Source organism: Podarcis gaigeae (genome assembly GCF_964106915.1).
Source record: "Podarcis gaigeae genome assembly, chromosome: 8".
Taxonomy (NCBI): Eukaryota; Metazoa; Chordata; class Lepidosauria; order Squamata; family Lacertidae; genus Podarcis; species Podarcis gaigeae.
Genome location: NC_139684.1, coordinates 70166597 through 70193605, shown reverse-complemented (window position 1 = coordinate 70193605; position 27009 = coordinate 70166597). Strand labels below are relative to the sequence as shown.

General features: G+C 44.2%; 1 long non-coding RNA gene across 2 annotated transcripts in view; it reads left to right on the top strand.

Annotated features, from left to right (window-relative positions):
* Positions 1 to 27009, top strand: part of LOC310850004 — a 102142-nt gene that overhangs the window by 28085 nt on the left and 47048 nt on the right. Inside the window, exons 1-2 of one of the 2 annotated variants that reach the window (XR_014567190.1) lie at positions 4435 to 4517; positions 14952 to 15071. This is a non-coding gene — a long non-coding RNA (uncharacterized lncRNA). Of the gene's footprint in view, positions 1 to 4434; positions 4518 to 14951; positions 15072 to 27009 lie in introns of those variants that run through there. The other variant, XR_014567189.1, reaches the window with a different exon arrangement.

Here is a 27009-nt window from a genome sequence, read left to right as displayed (position 1 = left end):
TTGTATCGGTTTTGCACCACCAGAGCCCTGTGTCATTAGGAAAGGCATGTTTTTGCTTCCGATTACATGTTATGCTGAAAAAGAAACATACTCATCTTAAAACTGAAAATACCCCGCAAGGAAGTTAAGTGAAACTAGCAGCCAAGTTTCTAGCTCCTTGCTGTCTTCTCTTTAGGCTGCTGTTTGCTCTAGAAAGTGCTGCAGAATGAGACACAGAGGCACGTGGCCCGCAGCCTGAAACCTCAAACGGCTGCAACAAAACTAGAAAAGCAACAATGCTGCATTAGATATGTTGTTGTTGTTTAGTTAGTCGTGTCCGACTCTTCGTGACCCCATGGACCAGAGCACGCCAGGCACTCCTGTCTTCCACTACCTCCCGCAGTTTGGTCAAACCCATGTTAGTAGCTTCGAGAACACTGTCCAACCATCTCGTCCTCTGTCGTCCCCTTCTCCTTGTGCCCTCCACCTTTCCCAACATCAGGGTCTTTTCCAGGGAGTCTTCTCTTCTCATGAGGTGGCCAAAGTATTGGAGTCTCGGCTTCACAATCTGTCCTTCCAGTGAGCACTCAGGGCTGATTTCCTTCAGAATGGATAGGTTTGACCTTCTTGCAGTCCATGGGACTCTCAAGAGTCTCCTCCAGCACCATAATTCAAAAGCAGGCTGCAAGAAAACTAGAAAAGCAACAACGCTGCATTAGATATAGATGGGTCATTTTGGAAGGAACAAGGGGAACATGTGGTTGTTGGCGACTGCAGAGGAGGGATGGGAAACCTGGGGCCCTCCAGATTTTGCTGTGCTACAACTTTCACCAGCCACAGCCAGCATGGTCAAGGCTGAGGGATGATGGGCGTTGTAGTTTAGCAACATCTGAAGGGCCGCAGCTTCCCCATCCCAAATATAGAGCATGGTCTAACGCCATGCTAACTTTCGCAACTCTGCTAGGCTCTAGCACGGTTTAAAAATAAATAAATCATGAAGTTGTCACATTTGGGAGTGAGCGAGGCATTGTGTGGCAAGGAAAATGCAGTCAGCTCTCTACATGTGAAAAAGTAACTTCTCTGTCATAATGATTTGACATTTCAGCAAAGATGTGGTATGGCTTCACTGGAGTAGCTTGTTCCTTTGGTAGGAGTTACAGTGCGAGACTAGGACCTTGGGAGATCTGTGTTCAAATCTCCACTCAGCTGTGAATCTCAGTGAGCCAGCCAGCTACTAGTTGAGTGACTAGTTACGCATTGCCAAAAAAAAATCACTTTTAAAAGAGGGCGAAAGATCCCACCAATTTGCATATGGAAATGTATGTGCACATATGCGGATTCAGAAATAATGGCTATCATGTAAAGAGAAATACAAAACAATCCATCTCACCATAATAGAGGCTGGTGCGAAGCGACTTGCATGCCCTCTCCGACTGCTGACCAGGTGATGCTGCCTCTTAAGGGGCAACTTCAAGGCTCCTTCTCCTGCTCTCCATTTTTATGCATGCTTATCTTTAAACCAGACCTGAATCAGAGAGCCCTCACAGAGCTATGATCCCCCAAATCCTTATCAAACCACAGTTTCCAGGATTATTGAGCTGGGGCTGGAGAGTGATGTGTGTTGGGTGTACAGTGGTACCTCGGTTAAGTACTTAATTCGTTCCGGAGGTCTGTTCTTAACCTGAAACTGTTCTTAACCTGAAGCACCACTTTAGCTAACGGGGCCTCCCAGGGACGCCGACTTATAAAAAATATTGGGGGGGGGGCGGGGGCCCATACCGACTTATAAAAAATATTGGGGGGGGGGGCCAAGATCTCCAAACCGCTGCTGCTGGGGGAACGAAAGGGGCGAGCCCCGGGCTGCCCCGACCTTAAGTGAACCTGTGAGGGCCCGCCCTTTGCGGCAGCCGATTGGCTGCCGCCGTGGGCGGTGAATATTAATGAGCTAGGGGGAATCCCCGCTTCTCGCCGGGCTGACGCCAGCCCCGCGAGATTGTTGATGGGTCGAGAGCCCGCAACCCCACCCCCTCTCTAGATCGGGAGTGGCTTTGTTTTAACTCATTACTGAATGTATTTTAAAAGGTAACTATCGTCAAACAAGGAAAATAAAAAATACCAACATAATTTTGTGATTTTACAAAGCATAATATAACTAATAATTTTTTTAAATTATTGGGGGGGCAGAGCCCCCCCAAACAAATTTTTGAGGGGGCTCGGGCCCCCTCAGGCCCCATGGAGTCGGCGCCTATGGGGCCTCCTGCTGCTGCTATGCCGCCGGAGCACGATTTCTGCTCTAATCCTGAAGCAAAGTTCTTAACCCGAGGTACTATTTCTGGGTTAGCGGAGTCTGTAACCAAAAGTGTATGTAACCCGAGGTACCACTGTACTTTGTATTATGTAGCTCTATCCCTGGTCCCCAACCCAGATTTAATTCAGGGAACCAATTTTCCTCTGACAAAAGTTATATTTTAAGCGAGCCTGGGACAAGGAGAAGGATGGTACACTGTCCCTACATTTTAAGATGCCTTGACCATTTTCAGTGAAGTCTTACACATGTTCACCTGAGAGTTTTACACATGTCCACCTGAGAAGCCCCTTTTGAGTTTAATGGGGCTTACTCCCAGCTAAGAGAGTGTAGGATTGCAGCAAGGTCTGCCATTATAACTAAGCTTCTAGTCTGGCCAGTGCTTCATGTTCGGGTCTGCTGAGAGGCTGCTAGATTCTCTGGGCAGATTTCGTAGTTTCTGATGTCTCCATTTCCCCCTCTGTGTCTGTGCTCCATCCTGAAAACAGAAACCACGATGGGTTTCTCAACTTCTCTGTTTGTATCATAAAACAACTAACACCAGCACCTTCTGAATCTTACTGATTTTTCCCCCCTCGCAAAGTTGTTATTCTTTCTGAGTAGCTCTGCTCCCATTTTGCAATTGGAATTCAGTTGCGTCAGATCTTAAAGCTCAACGTGGAGTTGCTCATGAAGACGACTCAGAAGCTGCAATTGGTCCAAAATGTGGCAGCCAGATTTTGGGGTAGGGTTCCCTTTAGACCTCATATAACCACTGCTTTAAAAAGAGTTGAATTGGCTGCTGTTCATTTCTGGGCCCAATTCAAGGTGCTTACATTAGTGTTTAAAACCCTAAATAACTTGGGTCCCAAATATCCGAAATACCAACTATATGCCCACTTCGTTGCTAAGATTGGCAGAGGAAGCTCTCTTTCTAGTACCCGCCCCCCAGAGGCTCAGGTGGCGGCAGCCCCAAAGATGTCAAATTCTCTCCCCACAGAGGTATGTCTGGTACCCTCATACAACTTCCACTGAAGACGCACCTCTGTACCCTGGCTTTTGACACTTGAGGTGTACATATTTAAGACCTGATTTATTTTTGTGATTGTAAGTTATTTTAAACCGTTTTTAATATTGTGTTTTAATGTTGTAAGCTGCCCTGGGACCTTTGGCTGAAGGGTGGTAATATAATAATAATAATAATAATAATAATAATAATAATAATAATGGTCTATCAGCAGAAAAACGAAGATAATGGTTGCTAGGAATTTGCACATAACACTAAACCATGGTTTATCGGACTATCGTTGACTGAACAATAGCTTACTGCTATGTGTGAAACCCTGCTCAGTGTCTTAACTTTGATTTGCTTACTCCCAATAAACCATAATCACCTGAAGCCATGGTTTGTTGTTGACTTATAAATCCTGCTTTGTTTTAAGTATAGCATGGTGTTATGTATGAACCCAGCAGCCTTCCTTAACTGTGGTTTGTTCCTGGACAACTCCACCCCAGACTCTCACCAAGCTACAAAAACACAAGGCAGGAGCAGTTGGCAGACAAACCTCCTACAGAACTTGGGAGCAGGGGCTGCCATATGGATAATTACTGCTATAACTGCCCAGTCTCCCTGCCAGACAACCAGTTATGTATTGGGGACTTTGCCAGAGTGTTATGTGGGCTGTCCACTTCTAGGAAATGGATATTGAGTGAACCGTAGTTTTTTAAAAAAGAGATAGACTGGGTGGGTAGGCCAGAACCATACCATTGCACCATTTCCCATGTTAATATTCCACATTGCCCATCCTGCGGCTGCAGTAAAATTAGGTGCTGCAATAGCAGCCAGTAGACTTTACCGTTGTACCTTGGATCCCAGAGGCCTTGTGAGTCGAATGTTTTGGCTCCCAAAGCCTGCAAAATGAGTGTTCTGGTTTGCGAACGTTCTATGGAACATCCGTCGTGACTTCCACGGCTTCCGAATGGCTGCAGGAGCTTCCTGCAGCCAATCAGAAATTGTGGCTTGGTTTCCAAATGTTTTGGAAGTCGAACGGACTTCTAGAGTGGATTCCGTTCGATTTCTGAGGTACCACTGTATTTATTGTCTTGCATTGATATCCTGCCTCCCTTCTGTTGTAGAACCCATAGTGGCATAGGAACTGACCAGACCCAGACCTGCTTAGCTGCAACATGATGTTGGCTTCATGAGCCTTCAGACCATTCCCTTCACAAACCTCTTCCCCTGCTCCCTGTGCAGGTAGGTCACAGGCACAAGTGAATCAGTGCATTAAATCACTGTGCAATTTATTTTCTTCTTCTTTTTGAACAAACATCTCTGCACACAAGTGCAGCAAGAACATCTCCCCCACCAACATGAATTCTGCCACTCTGCTTTATTTATTTGTTCATTTATTTACTTAAAGGAGATTGTACACCTCACTTCTCCCCTACAGAACAGATGTCCAAAGCAACTAACAACAAATATGTTATCATAGTTTCTACATGAACTGAGGCTTTGGCATAGTTTCTGTGCGACGCTGTTCCAAATCAGATAGACACCTACAATTCTGCATCGCCTGGTTATTATTTTTTCTTGTTTTGCCTAGTAGGGAATTAATTTTATCCAGTGTTGGTCGTTTGTTCTGTATTGTATGATATCCTAATGATTTGTTCCCTGCTATGCTTTTTTTTTTTAACCAATTGGTTTCTAAATATACTTATAAATCAGAGATGAGGAATCTGTGGCCCTCAAGATGTTGCTGGACTACAACTCCCATCATCCTTGAGCACTGACCATGCTGGCTAGGGGTGATGGGAGTTGCAGTCCAGGAACATCTGGAGGGTCACAAGTTCCTTATCCCTATTATAAAAGAATAAAATATAAAGTGCTATCCGACGTCAATCAGAATAGACCCATTAAAATAGAGTTTCCACCCAATATAGTTGGATATCATCCATAATCATCAAATATTTTTGATTAAGAATGAGATTATCAAAAAAACAGAAATACACAGAAGAATCAATAAAATATGAAGGCCAGATTAAAACAATAAAAGCTAAGCAGCCAAGAAATCAAAAGTTGGAGTGGACAGTTTCAAACAGCATCAGAATGCCGGCAACAAAAGAGATACTCTAACCTTCCATGGCATGGATTCCCCAACTTTGGGTATTTCTCGAAAGACCCACAATCTCCTGGTGCCTTCTGGGTGCTGTAGAACCATTACAACTGCAGCTCTTGTTCCAAGCTACAGTATAGTGTTTGTAAAAAAACCTGGAGCATTATTTTCCTTTTTCTGCTCATGCACTTAGGCGCACTAAAAAAGGAAATTTAAATTATCTATCTACTTTCTGCTAGGGATTGGTGTAGTAGTAGTGCATATAGCATTTTTTTTTAAGGTGTTGAGTAAGCAACAGCATAAGAGGACACCTTGCAGAACAGGTCATGGCAGTGTACAGGCGGGCAATTCAGACAGGCAGGGCATCACAGCATTACTGAGCACGTCACCAACGTCGCAGATCGCTCTTACCAGGTGACACAATTGCTCTTTGCTCGTCTATGCATGCAGGGCTTGAAAACCTGCGCATGAAAGAGAGGGAAAGGAGGGGGCAAGTGGGGGGGGGACGAACAACTGGGAAAACACTTCAGTGAAACAGTTGGGGGTGCGTGAGAACAAATGGTGTCAATAACAGAGGAAAAGGCTAGTTGTGGAGGGCAGCCAGTGGGATACTTCAAGTTCAGGTTCCTAATTCTTTTTAATGGTATAACGATGTGCTCAGAATAGATCAACCAGCTACATAGCTATGATGCCTATGACAACGATGTCTCATGCTGAATGTAACTGACATGTAGAACAGACTCTGTCAATTAAAAGGTTAAGGTAAAGGGACCCCTGACCATTAGGTCCAGTCGTGGACGACTCTGGGGTTGCGGTGCTCATCTCGCTTTACTGGCCGAGGGAGCCGGCATACAGCTTCCGGGTCATGTGGCCAGCATGACTAAGTTGCTTCTGGCTAACCAGAGCAGTGCACGGAAACGCTGTTTACCTTCCTGCCAGAGCGGTAGCTATTTATCTATTTGCACTTTGACGTGCTTTCGAATTGCTAGGTTGGCAGGAGCTGGGACCAAGCAACGGGAGCTCACCCTGTCACAGGGATTCGAACTGCCGACCTTCTGATCGGCAAAGCCCTAGGCTCTGTGGTTTAACCGACAGCGCCACCCGCGTCCCATTCATTGAAAACAAAGACATTATGTGCACCTTTTTATTCGTGGAAATATAACCATCACCACCACCAACTTCATAGCTTTGAATCTGCAAGTACAAAGGGTGATTTTCTTTCCTGTATTTTCAGAAGCTTAACCTGGCCAAGATCCATTTGCATTTTCTTTGATGAATATCTTCATCATCATTATTAATATTAAAATTAATATTGTTGTTGCTCTTGCTGCTATCTATTAATGCCAAAATGGTGTTCTCATGCCCTCCAATGGTGTTCTCGTACCTCACCAATCTGACTGGTTGCCACTCTGGGCAGATTCAAACATATATAAAAACGCAACAAAATATTAAACATCAAAAAAGCTTCCCTACATAGGGCTGCCTTCAGATGGCTCGGGGTGGGTGGGTTTGGATAACTCCATATCCTCCAACATTTCCCCCATGAAAATAGGGACATCCTACCATACCCTCCAACATTTCTCTGAAGAAAATTGAGACGTCCTAAGGAAAAGAGGGACATTCTGAGATCAAATCGGAAAGTAAGATGGCTTCTGTAAGTCCAGGACTGTCCCTGGAAAATAGAAACACTTGGAGGGTCTGTGTTCTATAAGTTTTGTTGTTTAGTCGATTAGTCGTGTCCGACTCTTCGTGACCCCATGGACCAGAGCACGCCAGGCACTTCTGTCTTCCACTGCCTCCCGCAGTTTGGTCAGACTCATGTTTGTAGCTTCGAAGACACTATCCAACCATCTCATCCTCTGTCGCCCCCTTCTCCTTGTGCCCTCCATCTTTCCCAACATCAGGGTCTTTTCCAGGGAGTCTTCTCTTCTCATGAGGTGGCCAAAGTATTGGAGCCTCAGCTTCACGATCTGTCCTTCCAGTGAGCACTCAGGGCTGATTTCCTTCAGAATGGATAGGTTTGTTCTTCTTGCAGTCCATGGGACTCTCAAGAGTCTCCTCCAGCACCATAATTCAAAAGCATCAATTCTTCGGCGATCAGCCTTCTTTATGGTCCAGCTCTCACTTCCATACATCACTACTGGGAAAACCATAGCTTTTACATAGCTTTTTTCTATAAGTTTACAAAGTATAAAAACCAAGTTACACTCATCATTAAAATATAAACAGTTAAAATCACCACTTGGAGACTGTATACCATTGAGAGATTTTTAAAATATTAAGTAGTAGATACATGTTTTAACATAAACAAACATCCCCAATTAAAATACAAATAAAACAGTACCGTTAAAACAATACAGCACTTAAAAGCAGGGGACAGAATCAAGAAAGTGCCTGTGTAAATGCGCCTCATGGTCATAGACTTCCAGCAGCTGGTTCTTGGCCTGCAAAGACTCTCCCACCCCTGGTCAAATGTGACATTAACTCTCCTTTCCTCATCCTTTGGTGAAGTCTTTCCCCCCCAAGCTCCTCTGGCTCTGGGATTTCCTCCTTCCCTAAGCACAGCAGAAAGGTAGATCGGCACTGCAGACTGCAGACTGCCACCTGCTCAATTTAGTAATTGGAAGAACTATTAAAAATGTTTTATTTTGGCTCCAGTTCTATTGCACCTAATCCAGGTGGCCAACAATTAAGGCAAGAGCGGACTGCGCTCAGTTAAAATGCTTTTTTTAAAAAAAATGCTACTTTGCCTACTGAGCCTTTTCCTGCTCTGTGCTTTATGGAATTGGATGATACCCAACTCTGGAAAGCAGCTTGTCAAGATATTGTAGACTATTATTATTTTCCAGAACTAAACTCTGCTTTGACCTTGAATAAATGTCAACTAAGGGATGGACTCTTCTGGATAGAATTCAGAAGGGCCTTGCAACTGATTAGAAACAACAAATTCCCCCCTTGGTACCCACTTTTGAGAACAGAGCATTTTAGAGCTCGTTATCTGACCAAACTCTCACCAGCTGCCTTAAGAAATGCCTTTACTGAGCTGTGTTTCCAAGCGATGCCCACTGCAGTCTCAGACGGCTGCAACAAGAGACTTTGTATTTGTGGACCACAAATACAAAGTCTCTTGTTGCAGCCGTCTGAGACTGCAGTCATCACTCATTATCTATTAGCCCGCCCATTATAGAGACCCAAGAGATTGCTTTCTGAAACCTTTGTTCACACAAGCAAGTACAGTGGTACCTCGGGTTACATACGCTTCAGGTTACAGACTCCGCTAATCGAGAAATAGTGCTTCAGGTTAAGAACTTTGCTTCAGGATGAGAATAGAAATTGTGCTCTGGTGGTGCGGCGGCAGCAGGAGGCCCCATTAGCTAAAGTGGTGCTTCAGGTTAAGAACAGTTTCAGGTTAAGAACGGACCTCCGGAACGAATTAAGTACTTAACCCGAGGTACCACTATAGGTACACCCTAGCAGAAATGGTTCAGTTTCTTTTGAGTGACAATAATAGGTGGTTGGAATACCTCTGGAGGGGCCAGGGCCTCTGTTGATGAGAGCCCTGGTTTGAGAAACATTTCCTCCACTCCCCAGCAAAAGCAGGTCTAGCACAGTTTCTATCAATGAGAATGATCCAAAAAAAGCTGTAGACCAACCCTTTGCTATGTCAAGTCCTGACAGCTCTAAATCCTCCCATATCAGTTGGGAGGAAGGGAAGCACACAGCAAAGTCATGTACAGGGAGGAGCAGCAGCTGCTGACTCAACAAATTCCCTGCTAAATTATCTTTTTTTTAAAAAAACCACCATATACACATGTTGAAAGAGTGCAGCGTGAGTAACAACTTGGCTGAAGCCCAAAGAGTTGTGCTTTGTTCCCACCACTTCCTTGGTAAGAACTTGTGATTCCTAGTTGCCAGTATACTAGATGGCATTCTGTCTCCAATAGTGGAGGCAGAACTCTCTGCACATGCATAATTTTACTTGCATGCCACCTTTCTACGCTTCAAAGCATGCTCAAGGCGGCTTGCAATATGAGAAAGATACATAACTACAACATAACAAAAGTAGTTGTAAACTTCCCCACCCTTCAAAAATATATATGCATGAGTTTTTACAGTAGAAGGAAGAGGTGGAAATGGTTAAGTCGAACTTTGCTTACCAGCGCTCTCACCCAGCGGTATCGATCTGAGCAATGATGTTCCTGTTGCCAGTTGTGCAAGGCAGATATGAAAGATCATGCAAAGGAAAGTCAGTGTGAAAATGGGGTTGATGGAGACATTAGGTGAAGCCATTAATGCAATGCAAACGGCCTTTATGAATCCCATCCATTCTCATTTCTTTTTGAACCTGGTGTACATCTGCATCAGAGGGAGCTGGCAAGATCTTGAGGTGGTAGAATGAACTATATTCTTTTGGACTTGGGTGATAACGTTTTTTAATGTCCCATCTTTTTCTTTAACTGAAAAAAATTCCCTGGATATTTTTTTTTTTAAGCTAGCACATCAGGAAGGAAAAAAAGAGCAGCCTTATGCCTGTTGTGCTGATTTTCGACCTGCAAGGATTAAAAATATATATATTTTTAAGGAAAACATTTCTAAAAGAGTGGCTGGGGAAACCCAGCCAGATGGGCGGAGAATAAATTATTATTATTATTATTATTATTATTACAGTCATACCTTGGGTTAAATATGCTTCGAGTTGAGCGCATTCGAGTTACGCTCCTCAGCAACCTGGAAGTAATGGAGTGTGTTACTTCCGGGTTTCGCCGCTTACGCATGCGCAGATTCTCAAAATGAGGTCATGCGCAGAAGCGACAAAAAGCGACGCTCGTGTGCGCAGATGTGCCATCGCTAGTTACGTTTACCTCTAGATGCGAACGGGGCTCCGGAACGGATCCCGTTCATATCTAGAGGTACCACTGTATTATTATTATTATTATTATTATTATTATTATTATTATTATTAATGTGATTCCAAACCTGCAGTCTGAAGTGGCACAGTCTATTCTACCACTTCAGGGCTTTGCCAACTCATTCTGATTCCTTCGTAGAGCAGTCCACTGCTATACATGGAAACATACTTTGCGAAGGGTGCTGGGAAGTATAGCTCTGTGAGGTCAGCACATATGACAAACTAAGGTTCACAGGATTCTTTGTGAGAAGTTATACTATTACAGTAGTTGTTGAAGAGTGCTTTGGTGGGGATGCTCCCATATTTTTACAATATGCTCCCACTAAAAAACAACAAAAACAAAAAACCCTACAGGTAAAAAAGCAAGCACATCAGAGCAAACATTCCCAGCTTTCACCGTGTGCATTTTTTCTCCTTGCAGTGAGTTTTCCCACAGGCAAGCATTTAAAATACAAGAAAACAATCCTCCATCTGCAATCTGAATTGGCACAATCCATTCTGCCTTCTCATTTCCACACCACTCTGCTGCACGGGTAGATGCAAGCTTTGAGTAGACACATTCCTCCATCCTTGCTAGAAGTATTCCAGTTTAATTGCAGGCCAGCCCATCCCAGGCTTTATACTGGACTAACAGGACAGAAGACATTCTGGGGAGGAGAGCTAGGCAAGAGTAGTTTCGCTATATGCACGTGTAGGACTGAGCCACAACACTGCTTGTGTCCATTGCCCTTTGTAAGAACCAATTTCCTACCTCCTTCCTGCCCTAACAAGGAACTCCAAAGTAGTTTACAAAACAGGAAAGAAAAAGAAAGCACAAAAAATCAATTTAAACCAGACTTCTCCAAGCTGGTGCTGCCCAGATACTTTGGACTACAACACCCATCAGTCTTAGCCGGCATGCCCAATGACCAGGGACAATGGTCCAGAACATCTAGAGGGTGCTGGGTTAGGGAAGGCTGGTTTTAACCTGTAACAGAACACAAAGCTTTAAAAGTCAATAAGGGTGGAGTTCAAAACCTTCAATGTCAACTTTATTATTTACTGAAACATTCTTATAACCCACTTTTCCAAATGTGATCAAGCTTTAAAGACATGTATCAGGCTTGTGCAACTTCCAAGAGACTGTGATCTACTCCCGCTATAAAAAAGCTGGCAGTGATTTACCCACTGGATTGACCAAAGTTGTTGGGCTTTTTTTAGAAAGTTAAAGTTGTTGAGCTTTTATTTTGGGAAATCAAAGTTGTTGAGCTTTGGGAGGAGAGTCAGATTTGTTGAGCTTTTTCGGAGAAGTCAAAGTTGTTGACCTTTTTTTGGGAGCTCAAAGTTGTTTTCTGGGGGTGGTGGAAGGGGTCCCACAATCTACCACGATCTACCACAGGCACCCCACAATCTACCGGTAGATCGCGATCTACCTGTTGGCTATCCCTGACATATATTTCCCCCACATTCGTTCTCCCTCACCACCTTTCCCTCCTTCTTTTCCTCCCTCCCACTCCCATTCCCTTTTTGTTGCGGGTGAAAACTGAAAGCTAGTGTGGTGTGGTGGTTAAGGTGTGAGATTAGGACTTGGGAGACCTTCAAATCCCCACTTGGCCAAGAAGCTAGGGTTGCCATATTTCATAAAGTGAAAATGTGGTCAGAAAATTTCAGAAAGTGAAAATGTGGTCAAAAAACATACGCCCAAATTTGACTGACAAATCAAGGACATTTTCAGGAAATTCCGGACATACAGTATAGCAGCCCTGAAGAGGCTCACAGGGTGATCTTGGGCAGATGATTGCCTCTCAGCCTAAGCTGAGGATATTGAGGAGCGGGAGAGCCCTTCACATCGCCTGGAGCACCTTAGAGGAAAAGGTGGTGTATAAATGTAAGAAACTGGTCAATAAGAAATCAGCTGTGGGGAAGCAGATTTTGGCTAAATGTTAGGACAGGGCTGAGGAATCTTTGGCCCTCCAGATGCTGCTGAACTACATCATCCCATGCCATTCACCGTTCGGCCTGCAGCTGATGGGAATTGTAGTCCAACAACACTGAGAGGTTCCCCATCCTTGCTGTAGTTGGAAGCTCCCTGCATTTTACTGGGAGTCAGATTAGAAGACCGCCAAGGCCCCAACTCTAAAATGTGATGATCTTAAGATTTGTTTGATCCTTGTGGCAGGGACCTATCTGTCTTACCCATGGAACTCTGTCATGTATCCTTTGCCAATGGTGACTGGATGGATGGTTAAATAGGCAAATAGATTTATGGGCACTGGCTAAGAAAGAGATGGTGTGATGTACTGCTTTTCACAGAGGGTGCCATCATCTGAAGAGGGTGCCACATTGGGAGGCTGTAATGGGAAGGTGATCTTGGTGGAAGGAATGTGCTTCGGAAAACACACAGCTGGAGATCTTAGCTGAGCATCCGAGCACATTCCTGTTGCCTTCCGCAGACACAGCCCTCTGTTATTTTGCAAATCACTAGGAAATGCAATCACCCAGGGCCCCAACATAGCTGAGAATGTTAAGTGTTTGAAAGGCTGCCTTGTCTTCTGCATTGAGATTTCAAAACAATGTATTCCCCAATAACTTTACTATTCTGGGCACACCTTGATAGCTCTAACATTTTTGTGGGTACGTGCCAGAGATTCTGATTCCAAAGCTTGCCAGTCCATGCTAAAGTCTGCAAACTCCACACTGACTTCCTATGGTGTGTTCGCTGGTATATCAAGGCAAAAGGTCGCTTTCTTGTAATGAGCACTTGGTTGTGTGATGCAGTGCCCAGCTGAGATCACAGGAAGCTGCCATTGGGATGTGTGTACACACACAGCAATTTGTTATAAAGCTGCCTCCGTTCTGAGTCAGACCACTGGTGGCATCTCCTGTGCCTTGCAATACAGATCTGTAGAAAGTAAATCAGCAAACCCGCTGCTGGAGTTGGACATAGGGACAGAATTTCTCCACCTGGGTCACTATTGTCTGCTCTGACTGCCAGGTACTCTGCAAAGTTTCAGGCATGGCTCCATCCCTGTGGTACTGCTGGAAATAATTTAACTGGAGATATGTGGTTTGACTCTGCGAGTTTCTGCAATGTGTTGTCATGGGTCCTGAGGTGTGGGGAGCTGGCCGGGATAGGACAGAGGAGTGCCTGACAGATAACAGCAGCAACAGCAGCAGCAGCAACAACAACAGCAGCAGCAGCAGCAGCAGCAGCAGCAGCAGCAACAACAACAACAACAACAACAACAACAACAACAACAACAACAACAACTTTATTATTTATACCCCGCCCATCTGGCTGAGTTTCCCTAACCACTCTGGGCGGCTCCCAACAGAATATTAAAAACACGGTAAAACATCAAACATTAAAAACTTCTCTAAACAGGGCTGCCTTCAGATGTCTTCTAAAAGTCAGACAGTTGTTTATTTCCTTGACTTCTGATGGGAGGGTGTTCCACAGGGTGGGTGCCACTACCGAGAAGGCCCTCTGCCTGGTTCCCTGTAACCTCACTTCTTGCAGTGCGGGAACAGCGGGAAGGCCCTCGGAGCTGGACCTCAGTGTCCGGGCAGAACGATGGGGGTGAAGACGCTCCTTCAGGTATATTGGGCCAAGGTTGTAGTTTCCAAGTCACCTTCAAAGGTAGCCCCACGTAGATGACTCTGGGGAGAGATCCAGTGGGCTGCCACCTCTAGAGGGGTCAGAAACCACGTCCAGTCCTGCCTCTCCAGGGTGTGTGTTGTTACCCTGCCTTCCTCCATCGCCTAGGTCATGCAGATGCCAATGAAGGCATGAACAGACAAGGCTGGTCCAGCCTTCTCAGAGAAGTGCTAGGTTGGTTTCCTAGGCTCAGGATGAGAACCACTTGCCATCTTAAGCTGTGCCAGCTCCTTCCCCTATTTTATAATGGGTTTGTATGGTTGTTGTTGTTATATCATTGTTTTTGCTTGCATAGCCATATGTAGCACCTGCTGTGCCTTTGAACTGTGTTTTGCCTATGTATTGCACTGATCTGAGCATTAAATATATGGGAGGAAACTGCAATCCAAGTTCTTCGTCTAGTGCAGGGACGTCCAATTCCCAATAGACTGCGATCTACTCACAGTATAAAAAAACTGGCAGTGATCTACCCACTGTCGTAAAAAGACTGCCAGTGATCTACCCAAAATTGTTGAGCTTTTTTTTAGGAAAACCAAAGTTGGTTGTTTTTATTTATTTATTGATTGTAAGGGGATCGCTGAGGGACCAGAGATCTACCAGGATCTACCAGGATCACCCCCGATCTACCAGTAGATCACAATCTACCTGTTGGACATGCCTGGTCTAGTGGGAGCCAGGACAAGCATGCGCTCAGGCACTTTGCCACTCTCCATGCATCTCCCTGAGACACGCATACATCCAGAAATTTGTATATGAAAACAAATTAATAAGTTTGGTTCAGGTAGGTTGGGCTCAAATGACAATAACAGTCTCCTGTTCCAAAACAAGTGTTAATGACTATAGTAAAACTGAGATGACTGTGTTATGGCTGCTTGCCAGGTCAAAACCCATTTATCCACCAAGGCATTTTAAAGTTGATTAGTATTTAGACTGTTCTGCTGGTTTGACCTGTCTCCTTTTGTTCTTCACTATGATAATGTTGTTGTTTTTATTGCTAATTGTATTGTGCTTTGATTGTTTTCGTTTCAGTTTTTGTTCACCGCCCTGGTACCTTTGTGGAGGAAGGGTGGTTTACAAATGGTTTTGCAGCACAACCCTAGACATGTCTACACAGAACTAAGTCCCATTGTGTTCGGTGGGGCTTCTCAGGTGAGTGTATATAGGATTGAAGCCTCAATGCAGAATTAAAATAAATAAATACATCAATAATCAATCACTGCTGTTGTGAATAGTTGGATTATATTAACATACACAGAGCTGTTATTGACTGTACTACTGTACTTGCATTTCATTGCCACTAGATTACATCCTAACCCCCAAACCCCTATAATATATCCTGCCAATTAAGGATTAAAACTTCATGCATCTATCTAGTGAACTGGGCTGCAGTCAAGGAAAGCATATGCTACAATTAACCTATTATTTGTTATTAAAGCAATGCAAACCCTGCTGTTGTTTTTGTATGTGAAGGCAAACATAATTCTGCTTCTACCTATGTTGGCTTCTCTGAAGCACAGTGAATGCTTATGCCAGTGAACACTGTAACAATCTCCCAACATTTTACTAGTGGTAGTTAGAGAGCTTGACCACCATAGCTCTCTGTTAGTGACATATTTTATGCTGCCGGGTATTTTCTCCAGAGATGGAGCTGACCTAGCAGACTGAACTTTTGGTTATTTATTCTTGTCTTACTCTGTCAATGAAATCTGATTGTTTGAAATGGCTGTACGCTGCTTTGATATGTGGAACTATAGAATTGCAGTTGGAAGGGACATCTGGTCCAAGCCTTTGCAATGCAGGAATCTTGGCTAAATCATCCATGATTGATGGCCATCCAACCTCTGCTTAAAAATTTCCAATGAAGGAGAGTCCACAACTGCCCAAGAGAGACCGTTCGACTGTTGAAGACTGTTGAAAGTTCTTCCTGAGGTTTAGTCAAAATCTCCTTTCTTCTAACTAGGATCCAGTGGTACGGGTCCTACCCTGGTTTGTCATGCCTAGTTGTTAGCAAGGACAACAAAATACAGTGGTACCTCTGGTTGCGAATAGGATCCATTCCAGAGGCCCGTTTGTAACATGAAAAGAGCGCAACCTGCAGCGACACGTCTGTGCACGCGTGGGTTGCGATTTGCCACTTCTGCGCATGACATTATTTTGTACTTCTGTGCATGCACGAGCGGTGAAACCCGGAAGTAACCCTTTCCAGTACTTCTGGGTCACCGTGGGACGTAACCTGAAAGAACGTAACATGAAGCGGACGTAACATGAGGTATGACTGTAGCCTTTTTTTTGTTGAAGGGCTGATAAAGGGACGGTAACCTCTGGGCACGTTCTTCAGGTGAACTATTGGCAAGTTGCAAGAATGAATCAGGATTCCATTGACTGGGTTTCCTGTCCAAATTCCCCTCCTTTCCTTCAAAAAGCCTCTGCCCTACCAGGAAAATGCTCTTAACTCACGCTAGAAACAAGTTAGAGATTAAGCAACGCAAGCCAGTGAAGGTGACACCATCGCTTCTTTTCACTATTTAAGTCATACTTTTGACCCTGACTGTACCTTTGCTCCACCACCAGCTCTCATTTTGCAAGGCCTAACATGGCTACAATAAACACTCCAGGGTTAAGATCCCTGGCTCAGCAATGAAGCTTACTGGGAGGCCATGGATCAGTCACCATCTCTTGGCCCTCACAGGGTTGTTGTGAACATAAAAGGGAGAAGAGCATATGTCCTGCCATGAGCTCCTTGGAGGAAGGGCAGGATAAAAAAAGCCCAAAAAAGCAGATGAAACATTCGGACAGGTCTCTTCCATCACTAGGAACATCAGATTAAGGTTTCAGAATTAAGGCTTGTTTCACAAGCATAGCTTCTTCAAGCAATTGTTGCATTTATATATCCAACCTTTTATTCCACTGTGGAACCCAAGGCAGCATATGTGTGATTTCCACATAGCTATTCATTCCATTCCTGACCAGATCCATTCCAGGTGAGCTTTAACAAGGTGCTTTTAGACCAGGTGTGGGTAACCTTTGGCTCTCCAAATGTTGTTGAACTACATACAATACATGGCCCATGGCGCTCAGATGCCAGGTTGCAGTAGAAAGATTTGTTCTACATTTTAAATTCTGTGTTGCAGCTGAAGATGAAGCAGCCACGGAGGGGCAATTAATCATAGAAGTTGCCTACCTGTTGTCTAATGTACTGCAGCCCACTTGTTTTTCCCCCTGACATCCTTTTCTTTGTGCATTCATGATGATTTATGCTCATGATGTTATTGGGGTGGTCCTGCACGGTCCTGCTTTCAATACTGTTGGTGCTGCAAAAGTTTTGGGCTGGTCACACTACTTTCAATCAGTGCGTAACCTGTAACTCCTTGCTGAAATCCTGTAACTTTTAATACCGCAAACATTCTGGTTTATTTTTGTCCTGCTTTCATTGTTCTCCATCTCCTCCAGACAGCAATTATGCGGTAGCATTGGGGTCACAGAGCAAATTAAAGCAGAATAAATCTGCCACTAATGTACAGTGGTACCTCAGGTTAAGTACTTAATTCGTTCTGGAGGTCCGTACTTAACCTGAAACTGTTCTTAACCTGAAGCACCACTTTAGCTAATGGGGCCTCCAGCTGCTGCCGTGCCACCGGAGCCCAATTTCTGTTCTCATCCTGAAGCAAAGTTCTTAACTCGAGGTAATATTTCTGGGTTAGCGGAGTCTGTAACCTGAAGCGTATGTAACCTGAGGTACCACTGTACTAGCATTGTTCTGTCAGGGCAGAACTTTTTGCAGAGCACACATGCAATAAAACGGCAGTCTGGAGGGACCCCCCAAATCAGCCTTCCCTCAAGTGGTGTCCTCCAGATGTTTTATGTTGAAATCCCATCAGCCCCACCCAGCTTGCCTAATGGTTAGGGCTGCTGGGAGTTGTAGTCTGACAACATTAGGAGGGCACCAGGTAAGGGAAGCTTGGTGTCAATTGTAGACTGATACCTTTCCAGAAACCTATCAGTTTCCAGATTATAACCAAACAGTCCGAGTGAGATCTTGCTAGAGTCCTTATCACAGGCATCACAAACTCGGCCCTCCAGATGTTTTGGGACTACAACTCCCATCATCCCTGACCACTGGTCTTGTTAGCTAGGGATGGTGGGAGTTGTAGTCCCAAAACATCTGGAGGGCCGAGTTTGGGGGTGCCTGCCTTAGCATATCAGACCACAAACATATGGGGTGTAGGAGATCTGTGATTGAACCTCCCACAATTTCTTTGCATTTTAAAGTAGCTACTGAACAGGTGAAGCCTGTCCAAACAACAGAGAAACTCCTGTAGTGTAGTCCTGTAGTGATTTCATGCTCTTTATTGCAGCTTGTAAAACAGTGACTGAATTGCGCCCCCCTCCAAACCTCAGGCTTTTATATACATTATTTACACAATGAGTCCCATCTGATTGACTGATTCTGCTTCCCTCCTGAAGCCTGATTAGTCTTTTCCTGCAGGCCAGTCAGTTGTTGCATTCTAGGATCCTAGCAGCCTAATAGGCCGATTAACTTCTTCCTGGAGCCTGATTGATATTCTCCTGCAAGCCAATCAGTTGTTGCATTCTAGGATCCTACTTGCTTATTGTTCTAGGATCCAAGGTTAGTAGCTAACATCCGCCAATGTGACCAAAGCAAAGAAGTATAAATTTACAATCTTTGCACATATAATGTAGGGAGAGATTTGAGCAAATAATTGGGGTACATTACTAATTGGCCTTCTGAGCATCCCATCAACAGCAGATGCATGGCTAACTGGGATGGAAGAGGTCGAATTAGTCGCAAATAAAACACACACAATAGTACTGTTTCAGGTACCTAAAAGTGCTATATTGGAAAGTAAGAACTGTCCCTGATATGATTAAAAATTGAGTGTGAATTCAGTTCACTACACTGAGGCTTTTTGTGAGAAAAGTGGTGGCTGAGGCATAAGAAGGTAAGAAGAGCTTAGCTGGATCAGATCAAAGATCCATGTAATCCAGGATCTTCTTTCCCACAGCAGCTAATCAGATGCCTCTGGGAAGCCCATAAGTGGGGCACAAAGGCAATAGACTGCACTTGCTCCTGTTCCCCATCAACTGGCCTAGAATGAAGTTCTGTCTCTGAAAATGAAGGTCGCATTTAGCTTTTGTGGGGCATGGCGTGTGATGCACACTGACCTGAGGTGCCCAGCCAACATTCTGTTTCTATTGGTGGGGGTTTCCCTCCAATTCGTGGGATTTTTTTTAGGGATGCCTCAGGAATGGGGTCTTTGCAAATTCCGATGTGAAATGTCCCACTCCACACCTTTGGAGCCAGGGTGAGGATTGAAATTTAGGTTACATGCACACCATAGATTTAAAACAACCTAGTTCCGCTTGAACAGACGTGGCTTCCCACCAAAATATCTTGGGAACTGTGGCTTGCTAAGGATGCTAGGAACTGTAGCTCTGTGAGAGGTAAACTGCATTTCCCAGGAAATCATGACACTTAAAGGGTATAAATGTCATTTAAATGTAAAGGACTCCTGGATGGTTAAGTCCAGTCAAAGGTGACTATGGGGTTGTGGTGCTCATCTCGCTTCAAGCCGAGGAAGGTGGCGTTTGTCCACAGACAGCTTTCTGGGTCATGTGGCCAGCATTACTAAACAGCTTCTGGCTCAACAGGACATTGTGATGAATGCCAAAGCGCACAGAAACACCATTTAGGGAAGCTTTTAATGTCTGATGTATTACAGTATTTTAATATTTTTTTGGAAGCTGCCCAGAGTGGCTGGGGAAGCCCAGCCAGATGGGTGCGGTATAAATAAATAAATAAATAAATAATAATAATAATAATAATAATAATAATAATAATTATTATTATTATTATTTACCTTCCCGCCACATCAGTACCTATTTATCTACTTGCATTGGTATGCTTTCAAACTGCTAGGTTGGCAGGAGCAGGGACCGAGTAATGGGAGCTCACCCCGTCAGGTGGATTTGAACCGCCAACCTTCTGATTGGCAAGCCCAAGAGGCTCAGTGGTTTAGAGCCACCCACTCCTGCATCTTACAGTGTGGAGAAGGACTTGCTTATCTCCTAGTTTTCACATTCCCTGTATCACTGCCTGGAGGAGCATCACTTCTCTCAAAGTTGTGGCACAGTTCCTGGTGGTTTGAATGCATCAAAGGAAAAGAACACTCGTTTCAATATGTAATTTGAGATAAGATACGCATTAAAAAAATTATTCATGCAGAAATGGAACAGGATTGTGGGTGAAATTATTGTGGAAATAAACTGGTTTATCCATCTCTAGACAACGATATAAACAGTGCCCATTCCACAAAAACCTGCCTGTGTGTGTGATTGCTATCGGATCCATGCCCTCAAATGTATCATCTTCTCTGACATAAACAAACTGCACATGCCAATCATGTATCCAAGGTGTGAAATGGATTACGATTGCAACATTTAAAAAGGTAATCAAAGATTAAAATAGTGGAGGGGTGACCATTGAAGATTCTCCATGCCTAGGACAACAGAGTGACCAGAGGGGGTGGCATCTGGGCAAGGCTTTGGGGCAGGCACCTGGGGGGTCCACTCAGCAGAATGAGCAGGAAGCCCCCCCTAATAAAACAGGGCTGGCTTAGCACCTCTTCAGGTGAAGTAATACACTTCATTGTCTAACCCTGTGCCTTGCCCATCACTCCTCGCTCCTATCCTTAAATCTAGAGAGTCAAACATTACCTAACAGCACCTCTGGGTATTTGAAGAAGACCATGGTGTAAAAGGGCCTGTCTGAACAGCTTTCCCAAGAAAGCTGCCGATCCTCACCTTCTTGTTTAGGTCCAAAGGTTGAATTCGGCTCTGTCATGCCACAAATATTTCAGGCCTCAGGGAGACAGGCAGGCATCATTACTGGGATGGCGTTGAGCAAAGGCGGCGGTTTGGATCCCTGACAGAAAGTCAGACGGACCCTGCAATTACAGTCAAACGCGCCCATCCTGTGAGAAATATTCTTCCCAATCCTGTCTCTCCACAAATCACCTTGAAGAAAAACGGGAAGGGAAGGCCCACGTTCAGCGATTGCACACATTCTCATGATAAACGTGAGTGTCAGAAAGTGGTTTGACCACACATGTTTTCGTTACGAGTGGGATGAGTTTGATGGCTATTCCAGAAAGTATCCACTTCTGATTTCATTCAAAGGAAACTTCTTTCAGACTCTGTATCGTCACCCGACGGCAGCCTGTCAGGCCAGTTGCCTCCGTGTGGATCAGCGGAAGGGATTCTTAATAAGAACTCTCTGGTACTTTGGGTTCTAGCAGTGTAGACAGGGGTGGCCTGTCCTATTTCACTGCCTGAGGCAAAATGGGAAGGTGCTGTCCTATACATGGTTACTGACGTCTTGGGAAGGTCATGCAAGGCCTCTGTGTAATTTCGGGGCTCTCACAAGATATCGCCTGAACCTACCGCTGCTGCTTCTCTGTAGGCCACCCGCAGGATCATCCCTTGGATTTCACCACTGGAAACAGCTGCCTCAGTCTGCCTCATGCACAGACCGGCCCTGCCTCTACCAGACCCTCCAAGTGTCCCTATTCTCCAGGGACGTCCCTGATTTAGAGAAGCCATCCCGGTTTCTGATTTGATCCTGGAATGTCCCACTTTTCCTTAGGATGTCTCTATTTTCATTGGAGAGATGTTGGATGGCAGGGAGTTATCTGACCACCGTGCTGTCTGAAGGCAATCCTGTACAGTGGAACCTCGTGTTACTAGCAGTTTTGGCTTACAAATGGACCTCTGGAACGGATTAAGTTCGTAACCGGAGGTACAGTGGTGCCTCGCAAGACGAAATTAATCCGTTCCGTGAGGCTCTTCGTATAGTGTTTTTTTCGTCTTGCGAAGCAAGCCCATTGACAGCTTAGCGGATTAGCGCTATTAGCAGTTTAGCGATCAGCTGTTAAGCGGCTTATCAGCGGATCAGCTGATAAGCGGCTTAGGAAAAGGGGGGGGGGGAAAACCCACAGGAACTCGCAAGACATTTTCGTCTTGTGAAGCAAGGCCATAGGGAAATTCGTTTTGCGAAGCGCCTCCAAAACGGAAAACCCTTTCGTCTACCGGGTTTTCTGTCTTGCGAGGCGTTTGTCTTGCGGGGCACCACTGTACCACTTTATAGGGAAGGTTTTTGTTTTTGTTTTAAAAAAAATATGTTTAATGTTTTATTATGTATTTATATATGTTGGAAGCAGCCCAGAGTGGCTGGGGCAACCCAGTAAGAAGTGTGGAGTATAAATAGTAAACTTATCATTATGGAAACGGACATCCCTATTAATAAAATTTGAGGGTGGTTTGAGGTGGGCAGAGTATACAGTTAAGAACACCACAGGTGGGAATGCCACAGTTGTGAACCTTTGCCTGTCTTAAAGCACAAGAGCATTGCTGGAGCAGAAGTGGAGCTCTAGGTTGGGTGTTTGTGTAATAAGAATTTTAAGGTCTTGGGTATATAATAAATGTTCATAAATGTACCAAGCAAACATGTACATAAATATATAATCCACATGTCTGAAGCAGCACAGGAAGACAGTCCTGAAACCATTTTGACTCCCAAGCTGACCAAATATTTCTCTGCAAGGAGGGAGGAGGTGAAAAAAACCTTCCTTGTTACTGGCATTTAGTAATCACCATTTCAAATGAATGGCCAGACTACCAAGAAAGGCAATCAGATAAGGCATTATCAGAAAACCTGGCAGACAGGAAAAACAACAACATTCACATTTCTGTTGTAGACCACCTTTTCTGTGAAGTAAGTATGATGTTTGTGGGGGGTGGTCTTGGGTTACACCCCTTCTGTGATGTATGTATGGAGGGGTGGTCTTGAGCTCCAGGGCAGGGAATTTAAAATGTCTATATAAGGGCAGGCACACCTTTGTTTTGGGTCCGACTCCATCCTCCTGCGTGTGAGGGGAGCATCCTGTCGCAACAGCTTTAATAAAGATCAGGCTTACTAGCTGCTTTGCTTCTCAATATTCTCTGGTTGGCTTCTGTTATTTTCTCCTACCAATAGGGAGCCCACGTAAGGACTCTATACGGGCTCTTGGATAAGGGGAAAAGGGCAGATTTTGTTTACAACATTTGTCAGCTGCAAAATGAATTCTGCAACACTTTTCTCTGTGAGATTTCTTTTTTTAAAGTACAGTCATACCTCGGGTTGCAAACATGATCCATGCGGGAGGCACATTCGCAACCCGCAGTGCCGTGTCTGTGCACGCGCGTGACGCGATTCGGTGCTTCTGTGCATGCGTGCGACATCATTTTGTACTTCTGCGCATGCGCGCCAAAACCCAAAAGTAACCTGTTTCAGTACTTCCAGGTTTGGCGTGGCCCATAACCCAAAAACATGCAACCCGCAGTGTTCGCAACCTGAGGTATGACTGTATGAGCTAGGAAGGTAGGGTGGGGTGGGGGTGGGGAATTGCATTCAAAGTTTTGTTGACACCGAATAGCTTTCCTCTCTGCTGTGCAAACAGAGGATTCGTTCAGCAGAGCAGATAGCCAGATTCAAAGGTGGTTTATTGTAGCCTGTGGAAATCAGCAACACATAACCAGCCTGGACAAAAGCAAACTGGTGTGTGTAAGTGTGGACGACTCAAAAGAGTCTGTTTGTCAATTCCTGTCCCACTGCTGTACTGAGTCATCTGAACAAGATCAGCGTGGGGCTTGGTCAATTATTCTGTGTGTTTAGTGGCAGGTTTTCTCTTACGTACGTAATGTATAGAAGAGAGACCCCCATACCCTCCAACATTTCTCCGATGAAAATAGGGACTTCCTATTCAATAATAATAATAATAATAATAATAATAATAATAATAATATTTATACCCTGTACATCTGACTGGGTTGCCCCAGCCATTGTGGGTGGCTTCCAACATATATGAAAATATAATAAAACACTGAAAGCTTCCCAATACAGGGGTGCCTTCAGATGTCCTCCAAAAGTTGTATAGTTACTTATCTCCTTGGCTTGGGGCTTGCATCACTCCATGCCCTCCCAACATTTCTCTGGTGAAAATAATGATGTCTCAAGGAAAAGCAGGACATTACAGGATTAAATCAGACTCCGGGACGGCTTCTGTAAATCCAGGGCTGTCTCTGGAAATTAGGGGCACTTGGAGGGTTTGGACCCTTCCTGCAGACTGTGGAATGTTCTCTGTTGCCTATTTTATTAATGCCCTGTCTGCACCATGTATTTATAGAAATATCATGCCACTTTAAAAAGTCATGGCTTCTCCCAAAGAATCCTGGGGAATGTTGTTTGTTAAGGGTGCCAACATTGGCTTGGAGACCCCTGTTCTCTTCCCAGTAGCAGGACTGTGTGGTTTCACCCAGTTGTTGATTGGGTCACAGATAATGGTATCCACATAAGATTGACTGCATTGCTGCCCACCCAAAAGTGGTCTTGCCCTTTTAAAACCAAAAACCAAAATAAAAAATGGAAGTCAGTGATGTCAAGTTTGGCCACACCTCAGAAATCCTGGTGAACCCCAGACCAGGTTCATCCCAAAATCATGATAAGCCAGAGGTTCCAGCTGGTGTGCTATAGCGGTTAGAATGTTGGACTAGGATTTGGGAGGCCAGTGTTCAAATCTCCACTCGGCTTTGAAACTCAGAGAGTAGAGAGTGACCTTGGGCCAGTCAATGTCTCTGATCTACCTCAGAGGGTTGTGGTGAGGATAAAACGAAGGGGAGAACCTTGAGGTCCTCAGAGGAAAGGCAGGAGAGAAATGTAATAAGTCCATAAGCTTCATTGAACTGTCTTTGATGACGTTTCGTGGAGGCTGATTTGACTCACAGCTGAGAGCTAATTGCAGTTCATTCTGGAAGCTGTGATATGACTGGAAGCAGCGCGATCTACGGACAGATGAACTTCTCCAAAGCAGTGAATCACCTCCAGGAAGCAGCAGCTTCCCCTTTCATCGCTCCAATTCATCTTATTCATTCTCAGGCACCAAAATGTCTTTGACTAGCCCTGTCTGAATCAGCCTCCCGTTATTATGAAACTAAAATTAGATTAAAGCTTCTTGCCTTGTCCTCAGTAGATTGGGTGATCTATTGTTCCAGCTCTTTCACTCTTTCCTGTATTCAATGTTCTTCTAATATTGTCGTTAGGATTTATTTGGTGTGAGGTTTTTTGTTTCTTTGTTTGCATTGTACTGGTCTTTGTTTTTGGCCTTTAGGATGGGAGAAGATAAAAATAAGATGAGCAGAAAATCTTACATGCTAGCTTTTCCCAACCTGGTGCCCTCCAGGTGTTTTGGACTACAACTCCCATCAGCCACTGCCAACATGATTATCATAATTATCGGTATGTTTCTTTCTTCACAAAAGTGACCAAATGCCACTTACAAAAACAGTGAGACACTAAAACAAAGTATAAAGCAACCAATCACAATTTAAAAACAGCTATACAGTTAAAAGGCAGCTTTTTACAGATCATGCCACATTAAAAGAGGCTACAAATACCTGAAACCCTCCAAATTGAGGGCCAAAAGCCCAAGGGGAAAGGGAAGCTTTTGCTTCACATTTTAAAATAGATAAAGAGGTGCCTAGTTTGCTTCCATGGAGAGAGCATTCCACGAGTGGAGAGCCACCATTGAAAAACTCTGTTCTTGTGTTGCCACTTTCCAGAACTTCCATGGAAGGGGCACATGGACAAGAGCCTCAGATGACAATTGCATGGCCACCTGGAGTCCAAATTGTCTGGGGTGTATTAGGTTGGCCTAAGCTCCTCTACACTGAATCTGATACGCCACATTTGTAAGAATTCAAATGTGGCAGCACCCAGTGCCGGATTTACATATAAGCTAAACAAGCTATAATTTAGGGCCCCACTCTCTTGGGGCCCCCCAAAAAATTGAAAACAAAACAAAACTGGATGTACATTTCCAAAATATAAGATAAAAAACACACAAATAAAATAAAACCGACATACAGCAACACTGGCAAATGGCTTTAGATGCCTATTAGGTCCATAAATTACCATATAGCATATATTCAACACACAAAAAAGTGACAAATTGTTGTTGTCAAAGGACAGCTGGACATATAAAGGGCCCCATTACCTTCAGTAGCTTAGGGCCTCATCAAACCTAAATCCGGCCCTGGCAGCACCCACATTTTAGAATTCCCTTCAGACTGGTGTCTTCACTGTGTACTTTTCGGAGCCAGCTAAAAACGTTTCTGTTTAAACAAGCCTCTCCAGATATGTAGAATGTTTAAATATATTTTTAGCTTAGCAATGGTGTTATTTTTTTTGAATTTTTTAAATAACTGTTTTAAATGGTTTTTACTGATAATAATAAATATGAATGTTAATAAATAAAAAATATAATATAATTACATCGGTTGGGCATGCGTGGGGGAGATAAGCAGTTGGAATGACAGTTGCATCCAATGTGTGATTAACCTGGAAAGGGGAGAAGGAAAACCCCAAACAGAACATATAAAAGCTGCATACATGTCCACAGCATCCCTGAAAAGACCACCAAGCCAATCAATCACGTATTTGGCCAGTGAAGCCACATGCTGCCTATACACAGAGGGAGCCAATGAACTACTGAGGACAGGACTCTTGATAATAATGAAGACTCTTAGGGTTAAGAACAACCATTCATAGCATATTACAGCAGGGAGGCTGTGTGTCCGTTACATAGGACAGTCCTCTTTTTGAAGGCATCCTTTATTTAAGGCCAGCTGAAACTTTAAAAACCCCAAGAAGGCAAAGTGGGGGCCTAAAATGTGCCTGTCAGCAATGAACACATGGACAGCAGATTCAGCAGGTATATGGGTCACAACTTCCCCTAATATAGTGAGATGCCTTGGATTTCTATTTAAATCACAGTACAGTAATGATTTCTAAATTTATATCTATGCATACAGATTGGCATACTGTATGCAACTTCTATGCAGATCGCCGTCCTCCTTTTTGACAATGTGTAAGCGGTCTCCTTACCTTGAAGCGCAACTAATTTTACTCTAGGTCGTCTCTTTAGCGATGGAGCAAAGGACTAGATGAAAGCATAGCAAGCGAGCCCTCTTAAAA